Here is a 12,084-nt window from a genome sequence, read left to right as displayed (position 1 = left end):
CAAGGTCCTCCGTATGTGACTCTACTCTTCTATCCACTTTTCCTTCCAAGTATTCTTTCCCTCCACTCACTGTCAACTACTTTCTTCTCTTTCAACTCTATCTTCATTCCTTTTATACTTCATTTTGATTTATTCTTAATTTTGGGTCACCTACTATAGGTATCTCCAATTTTAAAATTTTCAGTGTCTATTCTCCCTGTTAGCTGACTCATTCTTAGGGTTTCTTGGTACAGTCGGAGAGTGAACCTTGTTTTTCCTATTGTGCAAAATTTTTCTCATAAGGTTGCATCCACAAGGGTGTGTAGGACAAGTTTAATCACAGAATGACTTGTGACTGTGGCAGGCATAGTAGTTAACCATTTTCAGACTCCTGATTAATCTTGTATGTATCTCTTTTACCAATTAAATATTTGTGACTCCAGCCTTGCATGGTGCCTGGCATATATTAAGTGTTCAATACATAATTATTAAATTGAAATGAAACTGATAATGAAAAATAATAAAAGTTCAGTAGAGCAGAAAAGAAAAGAATGAGATAAAATACTTTAGGTTAAAAGAAAGAATTAAATATTTATCTCATCTTTCCTGTATTTACTATATATCAGAGTAATCAAGTAAGTAACCCTAATTGATGAAAGTTATTCTTTACAAAAAATTCCAAAGAATAAATGTTGAAGCAATGATAAACTTATGAAACCACAATTTTGTCATCCCTAATGAAATAGCAAATTCTGAAGTGATCATAAATAAACGAAACCATTAGAGGAAAGGTTGATGAAGAAATTTTCAAAGCAGAAATAAGGCTGTCAGCATTAATCAATGTTAGCATCACCTTAAGGGAATAACCAGAAAATGTACTACCTGAAATGACAGAGTATGAAGTACACACAGTCACTTGTGAAGTGTTCTTTAAAAAATGCAACTGAAATGTTCAGCTGTGGAGAGTATTGCCTATGAAGGAACAAGTTAACTAGCATCACAAGGATGGAAATAGAATAACCCAGACAGTGGCATATTCTAAAGGATAATGAACATAACTTCTTTCAGAAGTCAATGGTATAAATAAAAAGGGGAGGGGGGACTTAACTAGTATGAAGGAGACTTATAGCTCGTAACAACCACATGGAATGATTATACTTTATCTGGATCCTGACTGAACCAAAACAATGTAAAAATACTGTCTTTAAAGAAAATCAGAAACATCTAATTATGGAACAGGAATTACCTGTTCCATAGGGCATTACTATTAATGTTATTCATTGTGAGGCACAAAAGAAAGCCATGACTTTTGGGGGTAAATACTGAACTAAGAAAGGATGAAATGATAAGATATCTGAGTTTGTTTAATATAATTCAGCCAAGAGAAAAAAAGTGAAAAATCAAGAGTACAGATGAAGAAAATATCACAAAATTTTGATAATTGTTGAATTTGAAATATGGATATACAGGACTCTACTGCATAGTCTCTGTACTTTCTAGTAAGATGAACTCTTTCATAACAATTTTTTAAATGTAAAATTAACTTGAGGAACCCATAGTGTAAGCAAACAAATCAGTAACTTTAATAGTCTGAACAACATTATTTCCAAAACAGAAAGAACAAAAGGCAAATTCCTGATCAAAGTAGCTTAAACCTAAACTTACTCATTTTAGCAAATCAAATATACTATCTTTAAAAATATGCAATCTGAAGCTGATGTTCTGGCTCATCACATAACCCTTAGAGGGGAGAAATAAACATATTTCATTCTTGTAAATAGAAAAGACAACCTTTTAAAATTGGTCCATTTTCTACTCGATACATCGAGATACTTTCTGCTACCTACACTTAATGCAGACAGAAAATGAGTCAAGACTTCACTGTATGTATACTTTTGGAGAAAACTAAAAGAAGTTACACATGATAGTACAATGCATGCAAACAAATGAGATAACAAAATGGATGAAACATATTTCTGCATATGTTTTGGTCTGCATAACAAAAACAAAGTAATATAAAGTCATGTTAGTTTAAGTAAAATGAGTAAAATTTTCTGAATATTTAGAAATAATTAAGATTTATTACTTTTAGGCACATTTAGTGAACCTTCCCTACATTATATATTTAATTGATATCAATCTAAAGAACTTCCATATCTATGTGTACAATTGCCTGTTGCATGTAATGCTTGGAAGTCACAGAGGTAACCAAATCTCTGTATATCAAAATGTAAGTCACTGTGTACTTCTTTAAGTTGATACATCCTCCTATATTTCTTATCTCCAATAATGATGCACCTACAAATATAACATTTCAGTGGTCTCTACTTTTTTCCTTAGAACTCCACTCAATGCATTTATTCATAAAGATCTTTGGAATTATTTCCTTAATATTTCACAAATCTGAACTTAACTCTCCATCATCTTATACAAGGCTTTCATATCTACTCACTGGATTACTGCTATAGCCAGGTAACATTTATCTTCACTATCAGAAGAAAGACAATAATAGAAGAATGAGAAAAAAAGGTTAATTTAATTTAAAACAAAAAACAAAACATTGAATAAAATCAAAAGCTGTTTTTTAAGACCAATAAAATTTATAGATGTTCAGCTAGTTGGACAGGACAAAAGAGAGGAGACACAAAATACCAATAGTAAGGGTAAGAAAGGAAAAATCAGTTAAGATTTAATAGGCATAAGGAGGATAATAATAGACTGTCATAAATAACTACATGATAGAAAATTTCACTACTTAGATTAAATGGAAAATTTCCTTGAAAGACATAAACTATAAAAAACTAAGCTGAACAAATAGGTAAAATGAATAACTTTATATCCAATGAAGAAATATAACTTTTAGTTGAAAAACTTCCTACAACAAACTCTAAGCCCAGATGATTTTTCTGGTAAACTCTATCAAACACTCAAAAGAAATGGTCCATTTTATAAAAACTAATTTGACAAATCAAACTGGAGGAAATACTTTCTAACTCATTCTATAAAGCCATCATTACATTGATATGTAAACTAGAAGACATTATAAAAAAGTAAAACTGTAGAGCAATATCCTCATAAACACAAATGCAAAAATACTTTGGGAAAGACTTTACATCAAGATCATGTCCCAGGAATTGGAAGGTTGTCCAAGGAATGCAAGTTTGGTTTGAAGTTTAAAATTCTTTAGTATGATTCATGGAGCACTTTGGGAGGCCAAGGCAGGTGGATCACAAGGTCAAGAGATAGAGACCATCCTGGTCAACGTGGTGAAACCCCGTCTCTACTAAAAATACAAAAAATTAGCTGGGCATGGTGGCGCATGCCTGTAATCCCAGCTACTCAGGAGGCTGAGGCAGGAGAATTGCCTGAACCTAGGAGGTGGAGGTTGCAGTGAGCTGAGATCATGCCATTGCACTCCAGCCTGGGTAACAGGAGCGAAACTCCATCCCCACCCAAAAAAAGAAAAACAAAATTGCATGATTACCCCATTATGAATAGAAAAGATATTTGACGAAATCCAACACTCTTTCATGACAAAAACTTTCAGCATCATAGGAACAGAACAGAACTTCCTTAACTTGATAAATAATTATCCATGAAAAATATTTAGTTAACATCATTATTCAGTGGTAAATGTCTCTGTGCTTTTCTTATGATATTGGGAAGAAAGCAAAAATTCCTGTTCTTCACTAATTTTGGTCAACATTGTATTGCAGATTTTAGCCACAGCAATAAGGCAAGAAAAATAATAAAATACATCCAAATTGGAAAGAAATAAGTAAAACCATCTTTTTTTAGACAATAATATATTTAAATTATCATAAGGAATCTACAAAAAAGTAAACTGAGAAAGGCTGAAGATATATATTTGTCTATCTATGTACTATGAACAAAGAATGAGAAATTGGAATAAAAAAACCATTTAATATAGTAATAAAAATACCTAGAAACAAATTAACAAAGGATATGCAACACCTGTTTACTAAAATGGACAACTGTTGCTTTGAGATATTAAATAAGACCTTAATGAATGTACATACGATGTTAATGGAGTATAAAATTCAATATTGCTGTTTTCATTTTCCCCCAAATTGATCTATATATTTAATGCAATATTAATTAAAAGTCCAGCAGGTATTTTTTCCCACAGAAATTGACAAATTGATCCAAAATTTAAATGGAATTGCAAAGGAACTGGAATAACCAAACAATTTTCAAAAACATAAACAAAGTTGAATAAATTTTACTACAATATTTCAAGATATATTATAAAACAACAGTGACCAAGATGTGCAGTACTGGTATCATTATGGATATATACATTAATGGAACAGAATACAAAAAACTTCAGAATTATCCTCTTACATATATAATCAGTTGATTTTTCACCAGGTTGCCAAAGCAATTCCATGGGAAAATAATATTTTCAACAGGTAGAGTCAAAAAATATATAACTGCATGAAAACAATACCAAAGAAAGTTAAACTTGATTATCACACCATATGTATTAACTTGAAATGGATTGTAGACTGCAATGTAAGATTTTCTAGAAGAAAACCATGGTGTTGCAAGCTGACTGTGGGGATTGCAAAGATATCTAAAACAGAATTCTGAAAAAAATCTTAAACTATAAACAAACTAATCAATAAATTGAACTATTATATTAAAAATTTTTTAAATACACAGTAACTATGCTCTTCAAAAGATACTAGTAAAAAAATGAAAAAGAATGTTACAAACTAGAAGCATATATTGCAACATTTATATCTGATGACAGATATTTATCTAGTGTAGACCTTTACACCTCAACAATAATGAAATAAATATCCTAACTTGGAAATGGGAAAATGATTTGAGCAGAAACTTCACCAAAGAAGATATATGAATTTGAAATATGCAGAAAAAATATGGTATCATTAGGATTCAAAAAAATGCAAATTACAATTATAGATATTATACATCTCTTAGGATACCTAAAATTAAAAAATTTATCAAATCAAGTATTTTGGCATGGTATAGCCACTTTGGAAAGCAGTTTGGCCATTTCAATATTAAATACATACTTGCCACATAACCCAAGAGAAATAAAAGAGGATGTCTATACAAAGACTTGTAAACAAACATTTATGGTAACCAAATCTTTAAAAAATACAAATTTTAATTTAACAGATGAATGAATGAACATATGTGGTATATATGTATAATGAAATACTACTCAAAAAATAAAAAGAAACATATAATAACATGGGTGAATATCAAAATAGTTGTAATGAATAAAAGAAACCTGACATAAGAATGTAGAGAATCACATTCAAATGTATAATTACATTTACACGTAATGATAACATTTCAAAATAAATTCATAGTATCAGAAAGCAGTTAAGTGGTTTCCCAGAAATGGTTGTGTAGTGGATGAATTACAAAAGAGGATTAATTACTGGGGTAATGGATATCTTCATTATTTTGAATACAGTGATAATTTTGTGGCTAAATACATATGCCTATGTATTCAAACTATTGAAATTATACTTTTCAAATATGTGAAATTTTATTATATTCAATTATACCCCAATAAACCTGTTAGAGAGACAGAAACCTAGAAATAAATCTGAAAATATTCCAGTTAATATTATCTAGTTTCAATTAAATGCTGAAATTTCTACATATATCTAAAATTCATTATAAAGAATTTTAAAAGTTGGGAAACTATTATTCAAATAAACACTGTAGTTTATTAAGAAATCAATGACATTGGAAAAGAAAGAAACTGACTACATGTATAAATTTAATTTATTAATTCATTCAACAAATATGTATGCCTGAATATATACTAGTCAACAATACAGAAGTTCTTTTCCTCATGCATTATTCTACTGTCACTGTAAACTTGCCAAATTTGAGTAAGCAAAAGCCTACAATGATTTCTCAAACTCATGATAACAATAAGAACATCTCTAAATGATCTGAATCAATAATCATGGATTACATTGAAAGAGATTTTAAAAATGTCCTATATTTTAAAACTTGCCTTTGCCTCTAAAACAAAACCCAAGCTTCTTTTAACCTGACATGTCCTTAACATATTGATATGTACCTTCATTGTTTGATCATGAACATAAGACACATTAACAGAGATCATTTATTAATACTGCAGACTTCTCTGTCAATTTCAGGTTTTCTGAATCCATAGATTTGGAATTGGTCTCAAGATCTGCAATTCAACTAGTAGTCCATATGATCCTTATGCTAGTGGTCTGGATTTTTTACTTTGTGAAATATGCATTAGCCTAAGTAACCAAGGAGATGATTAATAAAGCATAAATGTTACAATATATTATTCTAATGTAACCGATATAAATGAAAATCTCCAGCGAAGATCCCAGATGGCCAAATAAGAACAGCTTTGGAGTGCAGTTCTCAGCAAGAACCATACAGAGGGTGAGTGATCACCATATTTCCAAATGAGTTTTCACTGCCAAAGACCAGGAGATTCCCAGGCTGAAAAGTGCCACAACTTTCCAGCATGGCTGTTTCAGCCAGTATCGCAGGTTGGTGCACAGAAACTCACACAAATCTGGGCGGCCATTTCAACTGGTACCTGGAACGCCTGGGAGACAGCTTGCCATTCAACTGAAAGGGAGGGGGATGAGCCAGGTGATCTGGCTCATCAGGAACCATCTCCACAAATAAGCAATCTGCAATGCTCCGGATTGAGAATTTCACAACAAGCTAAGCTGGACCCAGTATGCTCCAGCTCAGTGGGGGGAAGGGCATCCGCTACTACAGAGGCAGTCCACCAATACCAAGGCAGTTGTATCTGTACCTCTATAAACAACACATCAAGGAAGGTAACACAGCAGCTGGGCAGAGCCCGAGGCAGCTCAGCAATGTCTCTGCTGGCAGATTGTGACTAGACTATCTCCATGCTGGGCAGGACATCTATGAAAAAAGGCAGCAGCACATCAGGAACTTATAAATAAAGCCTGATCTTCCTAAGTCAGAGTATTTGGGAAAAGACACGGTTATGAGTTCTACTGCAGCAGACTTAAACGTACCCTCCCAGCAGCTCTGCATGGAACAACGGAGCTCCCAGCACAGCACTTGAGCTCCTCCTATAAGGGACAGACTGTCTCCTCAAGCAGCTCCCCAACCTCCATATGCCCAGTGACACCTCATAAAGAAGAGCTCAGGCCAACATCTGGTGGGTACCATTCTGGCATGAATATAACCAAAGAAGAAAGCAACCCTTACTGTTCTGTAGCCCCACGGGTGATCACCAGGCAAGCAGGGTCTGGAGTGCACCTCCAGCAGTCCTACAGCAGAGGGGACTGACCGTTAGAAGGAAAATAGAAACAGAAAGAAATAGCTTCAACATCAACAAAAAGGATGTCCACTCAGAGACCCCATTTGAGAATCACCAACTACAAAGACCACAGGTAGATAAAGCCATGAAGATGGGAAGAAACCAGTGCAAACAGGATGAAAACACCAAAAACCAGGACACCTCTCCTCCTCCAAGGGATCACAACTCCTCACCAGCTAGGGAACGAACTTGGATGGAGAATCATGCTGATGAACTGACAGAAAGAGGCATCAGAGGGTAGGTAATAACAAACTTCTCAGAGCTAAAAAAACATGTGCTAACCCAAAGCAAAGAAACTAAGAACCTCGAAAAATGGTTAGATGAAATGCTAACTAAAATAAACAGCTTAGAGAAGAATATAAACGATTTGATGCAGCTGAAAAACACAGCATGAGAACTTCATGAAGCATACACAAGTTTCAATAGCTGAATCAAACAAGCAGGAGAAAGGATATTGGAGATTGAAGATCAACTCAATGAAATAAAATGAGAAGGCAAGATTAGAGAAAAAGGAGTGAAAAGAAATGAACAAAGCCTCCAATAAATATAGGATTATGTGAAAATACCTAATCTATGTTTGATAGGTGTATCTGAATGTGATGGAGAGAATGAATCAAGCTGGAAAACACCCTTCAGGATATTATCCAGGAGAACTTCCCCAACCTAGCAAGGCAGGTCATGATTCAAGTCCAGGAAATACAGAGAACACCACAGTTATTCCTCAAGAAGAGCAACACTAAGGCACATAATTGTCAGATTCACCAGGGTTGAAATGAAGGAAAAAATGCTAAGGGCAGCCAGAGAGAAACGTTGGGTCACCCACAAAGGGAAGCCCATCAGACTCACAGTGGATCTCTCAGCAGAAATCCTATAAGCCAGAATAGAGTAGGGGCCAATCATCAACATACTTAAAGAAAAGAACTTTCAACCTAGAACTGCATATCCAGCCAAACTAAGCTTCATAAGTGAAGGAGAAATAAAATCCTTTACAGATAAGTGTTTGCAGAGATTTGTCACCACCAGGCCTGCCTTACAAGAGCTCCTGAAAGAAGCACTAAACAAGGAAAGGAACAACAAGTACCAGCCACTCCAAAAACATACCAAATGCTAAAGGCCATCAACACAATGAAGATAATGCATTAACTAATGGAAAAACATCCAGCTAGCATCAAATGGCAGGATCAAATTCACACATAACAATACTAACCCTAAATGTAAATGGGCTAAATAATGCCCCAATCAAAAGACACAGACTGGCAAATTGGATGAAAAGTCAAGAACCACCAGTTCTTGGTTTTCTGGAAAGCCACCTGACATACAAGGACACAAATAGTCTAAAAATAAAGGGATGGCGGAAGATCTACCCATCAAATGGAAAGCAAAAAAAGAAAAAAAGCAGAAGCTGTAATCCTAGTCTCTGACATAATGGACTTCGAACCAACAAAGATCAAAAGAGACAACAGATGCTGGAGAGGATGTGGAGAAAAAGGAACACTTTTACACTGTTGGTGGGAGTGTAAATTAGTTCAACCATTGTGGAAGACAGTGTGGCGATTCCTCAAGGCCTTAGAAATAGAAATTCCATTTGACCCAGCAATTCCATTACTGGGTATGTATCCAAAAGACTATAAATCGTTCTACTATAAGGACACATGTACATGAATGTTCATTGAAGCACTGTTTACAATAGCAAAGACCTGGAATCAACCCAAATGCCCATTGATAATAGACTGGATTGGAAAAATGTGGCACATATACACCATGGAATATTATGCAGCAATCAGAAATGATGAGTTTGTGTCGTTTGTAGGGACATGGATGAATCTTGAGAACATCATCCTCAGCAAACTGACACAAGAACAGAAAATGAAACACTGCATGTTCTCACTCATAGGCGGGTGATGATAAATGAGAACACATGGACACAGGGAGGGGAGTACTAAACACTGGGGTCTATTGGGGGGAAAAGGGGAGGGCCAGTGGGAGGGGGAGGTGGGGGAGGGATAACCTGGGGAGAAATGCCAAATGTGGGTGAAGGGGAGAAAGGAAGCAAAACACACTGCCATGTGTGTACCTACGCAACTGTCTTGCATGCTCTGCTCATGTACCCCAAAACCTAAAATGCAATAAAAAAAAGAGACAAAGAAGGGTACTGCATAATGATAAAATGATCAATGCAACGAGAAGAGCTAACAATCCTAAATATATATGCATCCATTACAGGAGCACCCAGGTACATAAAGCAAATTCTTACCAACCTACACAGAGACTTAGACTCCCACACAATAATAGTGGGAGACTTTAACACTCCACTGTCAATATTAGACAAATCAATGAGACAGAAAATTAACAAGGATATCCAGGACTTGAACTCAGATCTGGATCAAGCAGACCTAACAGACATCTACAGAAATCTCCACCCCAGATCTACAGAATATACATTCTTCTTAGCACCACCTTGAACCTACTCCAAAATAGACCACATAATTGGCAGTAAATTACTCCTCAGCAAATGCAAAAGAATGGAAATCATAACCAACAGTTTCTCAGACCACAGTGCAAACAAATTAGAGCTCAGGATTAAGAAACTAACTCAGAACCACACAACTTCATGGAAACTTAACAACTGACTCCTGGATGTCCACTGAATAAACAATGAAATGAAGGCAGAAATAAAGATGTTCTTTGAAGCCAATGAGAACAAAGACACAACGTACCAGAATCTCTGGGACACATTTAAAGCAGTGTGTAGAGGAAAATTTATAGCAATAAATGCCTACATAAGAAGTGAGGAAAGATCTAAAACACCCTATTGTTAAAACTGAAAAAGCTAGAAGAGCAAGATCAAAAGAACTCAAAAGCTAGCAGAAGACAAGAAATAACTAAGATCGGAAGAGAACCGAAGGAGAGAGAGATACAAAAAATATTTCAAAAATCAGTAAATTCAGTAGCTGGATTTTTGAAAAGATCAACAAAATAGACCGCTAGTCAGGTTAACAAAAAAAAAAAAAGTGAGAAGAATTAAGTAGATGCAATAAAAAAATGATAAAGGGTATATGACCACTGATTCCACAGAAATACAAACTACCATCAGAAATTAGTACAAACAACGTTATGCACATACACCAGTAAACTTGGAAGAAATGGATAAAATTCCTGGACACTTATACCATCCCAAGCCTAAACCAGAAAGAAGTAGAAACCTTGAACAGACAAGGACTTCATGATTAAAACACCAAAAGTAATAGCAACAAAAGCCAAAATTGACAAATGGGATCTAATTGAACTTAAGAGCTTCTGCATATCAAAAGAAACAATCATTAGAGTGAACTGGCAACCACCAGAATGGGAAAAAATTTTTGCAATCTACCCATCTGACAAAGGGCTAATATTCAGAATCTACAAAGAACTAAAACAGATTTACAAGAAAAAAACAAACAAACCCATCCAAAAGGGGGCAAAGGATATGAATAGACATTTTTTAAAGGATGACATATACGAGGCCAACAAACATATGAAAAAATGCTCCTTATCACTGGTCATTAGAGAAATGCAAATCAAAACCACATTGAGGTACCATCTCACGCCAGTTAGAGTGGCAATCATTAAAAAATCTGGAGACAGATGCTGCAGAGGATGTGGAGAAATAGGAACACTTTTACACTGTTAGTGGGAGTGTAAATTAGTTCAACCATTGTGGAAGACAGTGTGGCGCTTCCTCAAGGACCTAGAAATAGAAATTCCTTTTGACCCAGCAATCCCATTACTGGGTATATATGCAAAGGATTATAAATCATTCTATGATAAAGACATGCACACATGTATTTTTATTGCACTATTGTTCATAATAGTGAAGTCTTAGAACCAACCCAAATGCCTATCAATGATAGACTGTATAAAGAAAATGTAGCACATATACACTATGGAATACTATGCAGCCATAAAAAGGACAAGTTTATGTCATTTGCAGGGACAAGGATGAAGCTGGAAACCATCATTCTCAGTAAACTGATGAAAGAACAGAAAACCAAACACCACATGTTGTCACTCACAAGTGGGAGTTGAAAAATGAGAACACATGGACACAGGGAGGTGAACATCACACCCTGGGGTCTGTCAGGGGGTGGGAAGCTAGAGGAAGAATAGCATTAGAAGAAATACCTAATATAGATGATGAGGTGATGGATGCAACAAATCACCATAGCATGTGTATGACTATGTAACAAACATGCACATTCTATACATGTACTCCAGAACTTAAAGTATAATTTAAAAAATGATTTTTTTAAAAAAAGTACTTCCCAGCACATGTGATGAGATCATGATATGTTACAGAATAAGAGGAGATCTTCCAGTCCTAATAGAAGAGAATAAAAGAGCAAAGTCTGTACAGAAGTTAGGAAACACCAAGACCATCCGAAAGAAAAGGTAGATATAAGAATTAGGTTTGGGGAAAAAAGAAGAAAGGGAAAAAGGCAAACTTAATATAATGGTGATTGCATACCAAAAACAGAACCACTTTCTCCACAATTAGGAGGAATAGCGGGGCTGGGGAAAATTGGTAGTTAATAGGAAGTAAAAAAGGATGAAGACTGAACCTGAATTTATTTCTTCTTTAATTGGAGTTTTAACTGGACTCAACATAAAAGTAGACCCCAACTGTCTTGACCAGTATAAAGAATAAGAATACAGTCATTTATCCACAGTAAGTCAAAGACTACTTCACTGTTCTACTTTATAGT

The 12,084-nt window shown here is 34.9% G+C and overlaps 1 protein-coding gene across 1 annotated transcript in view; it reads right to left on the bottom strand.

The window, feature by feature from the left end:
• UNC13C (unc-13 homolog C) overlaps nucleotides 1-12,084 on the bottom strand; it is a 640,690-nt gene that overhangs the window by 230,173 nt on the left and 398,433 nt on the right. The window lies entirely within an intron of this gene.

This window comes from Callithrix jacchus, chromosome 8 (genome assembly GCF_049354715.1).
Source record: "Callithrix jacchus isolate 240 chromosome 8, calJac240_pri, whole genome shotgun sequence".
Classification (NCBI taxonomy): domain Eukaryota; kingdom Metazoa; phylum Chordata; class Mammalia; order Primates; family Cebidae; genus Callithrix; species Callithrix jacchus.
This window is presented reverse-complemented; position numbering and strand designations above follow the sequence as displayed.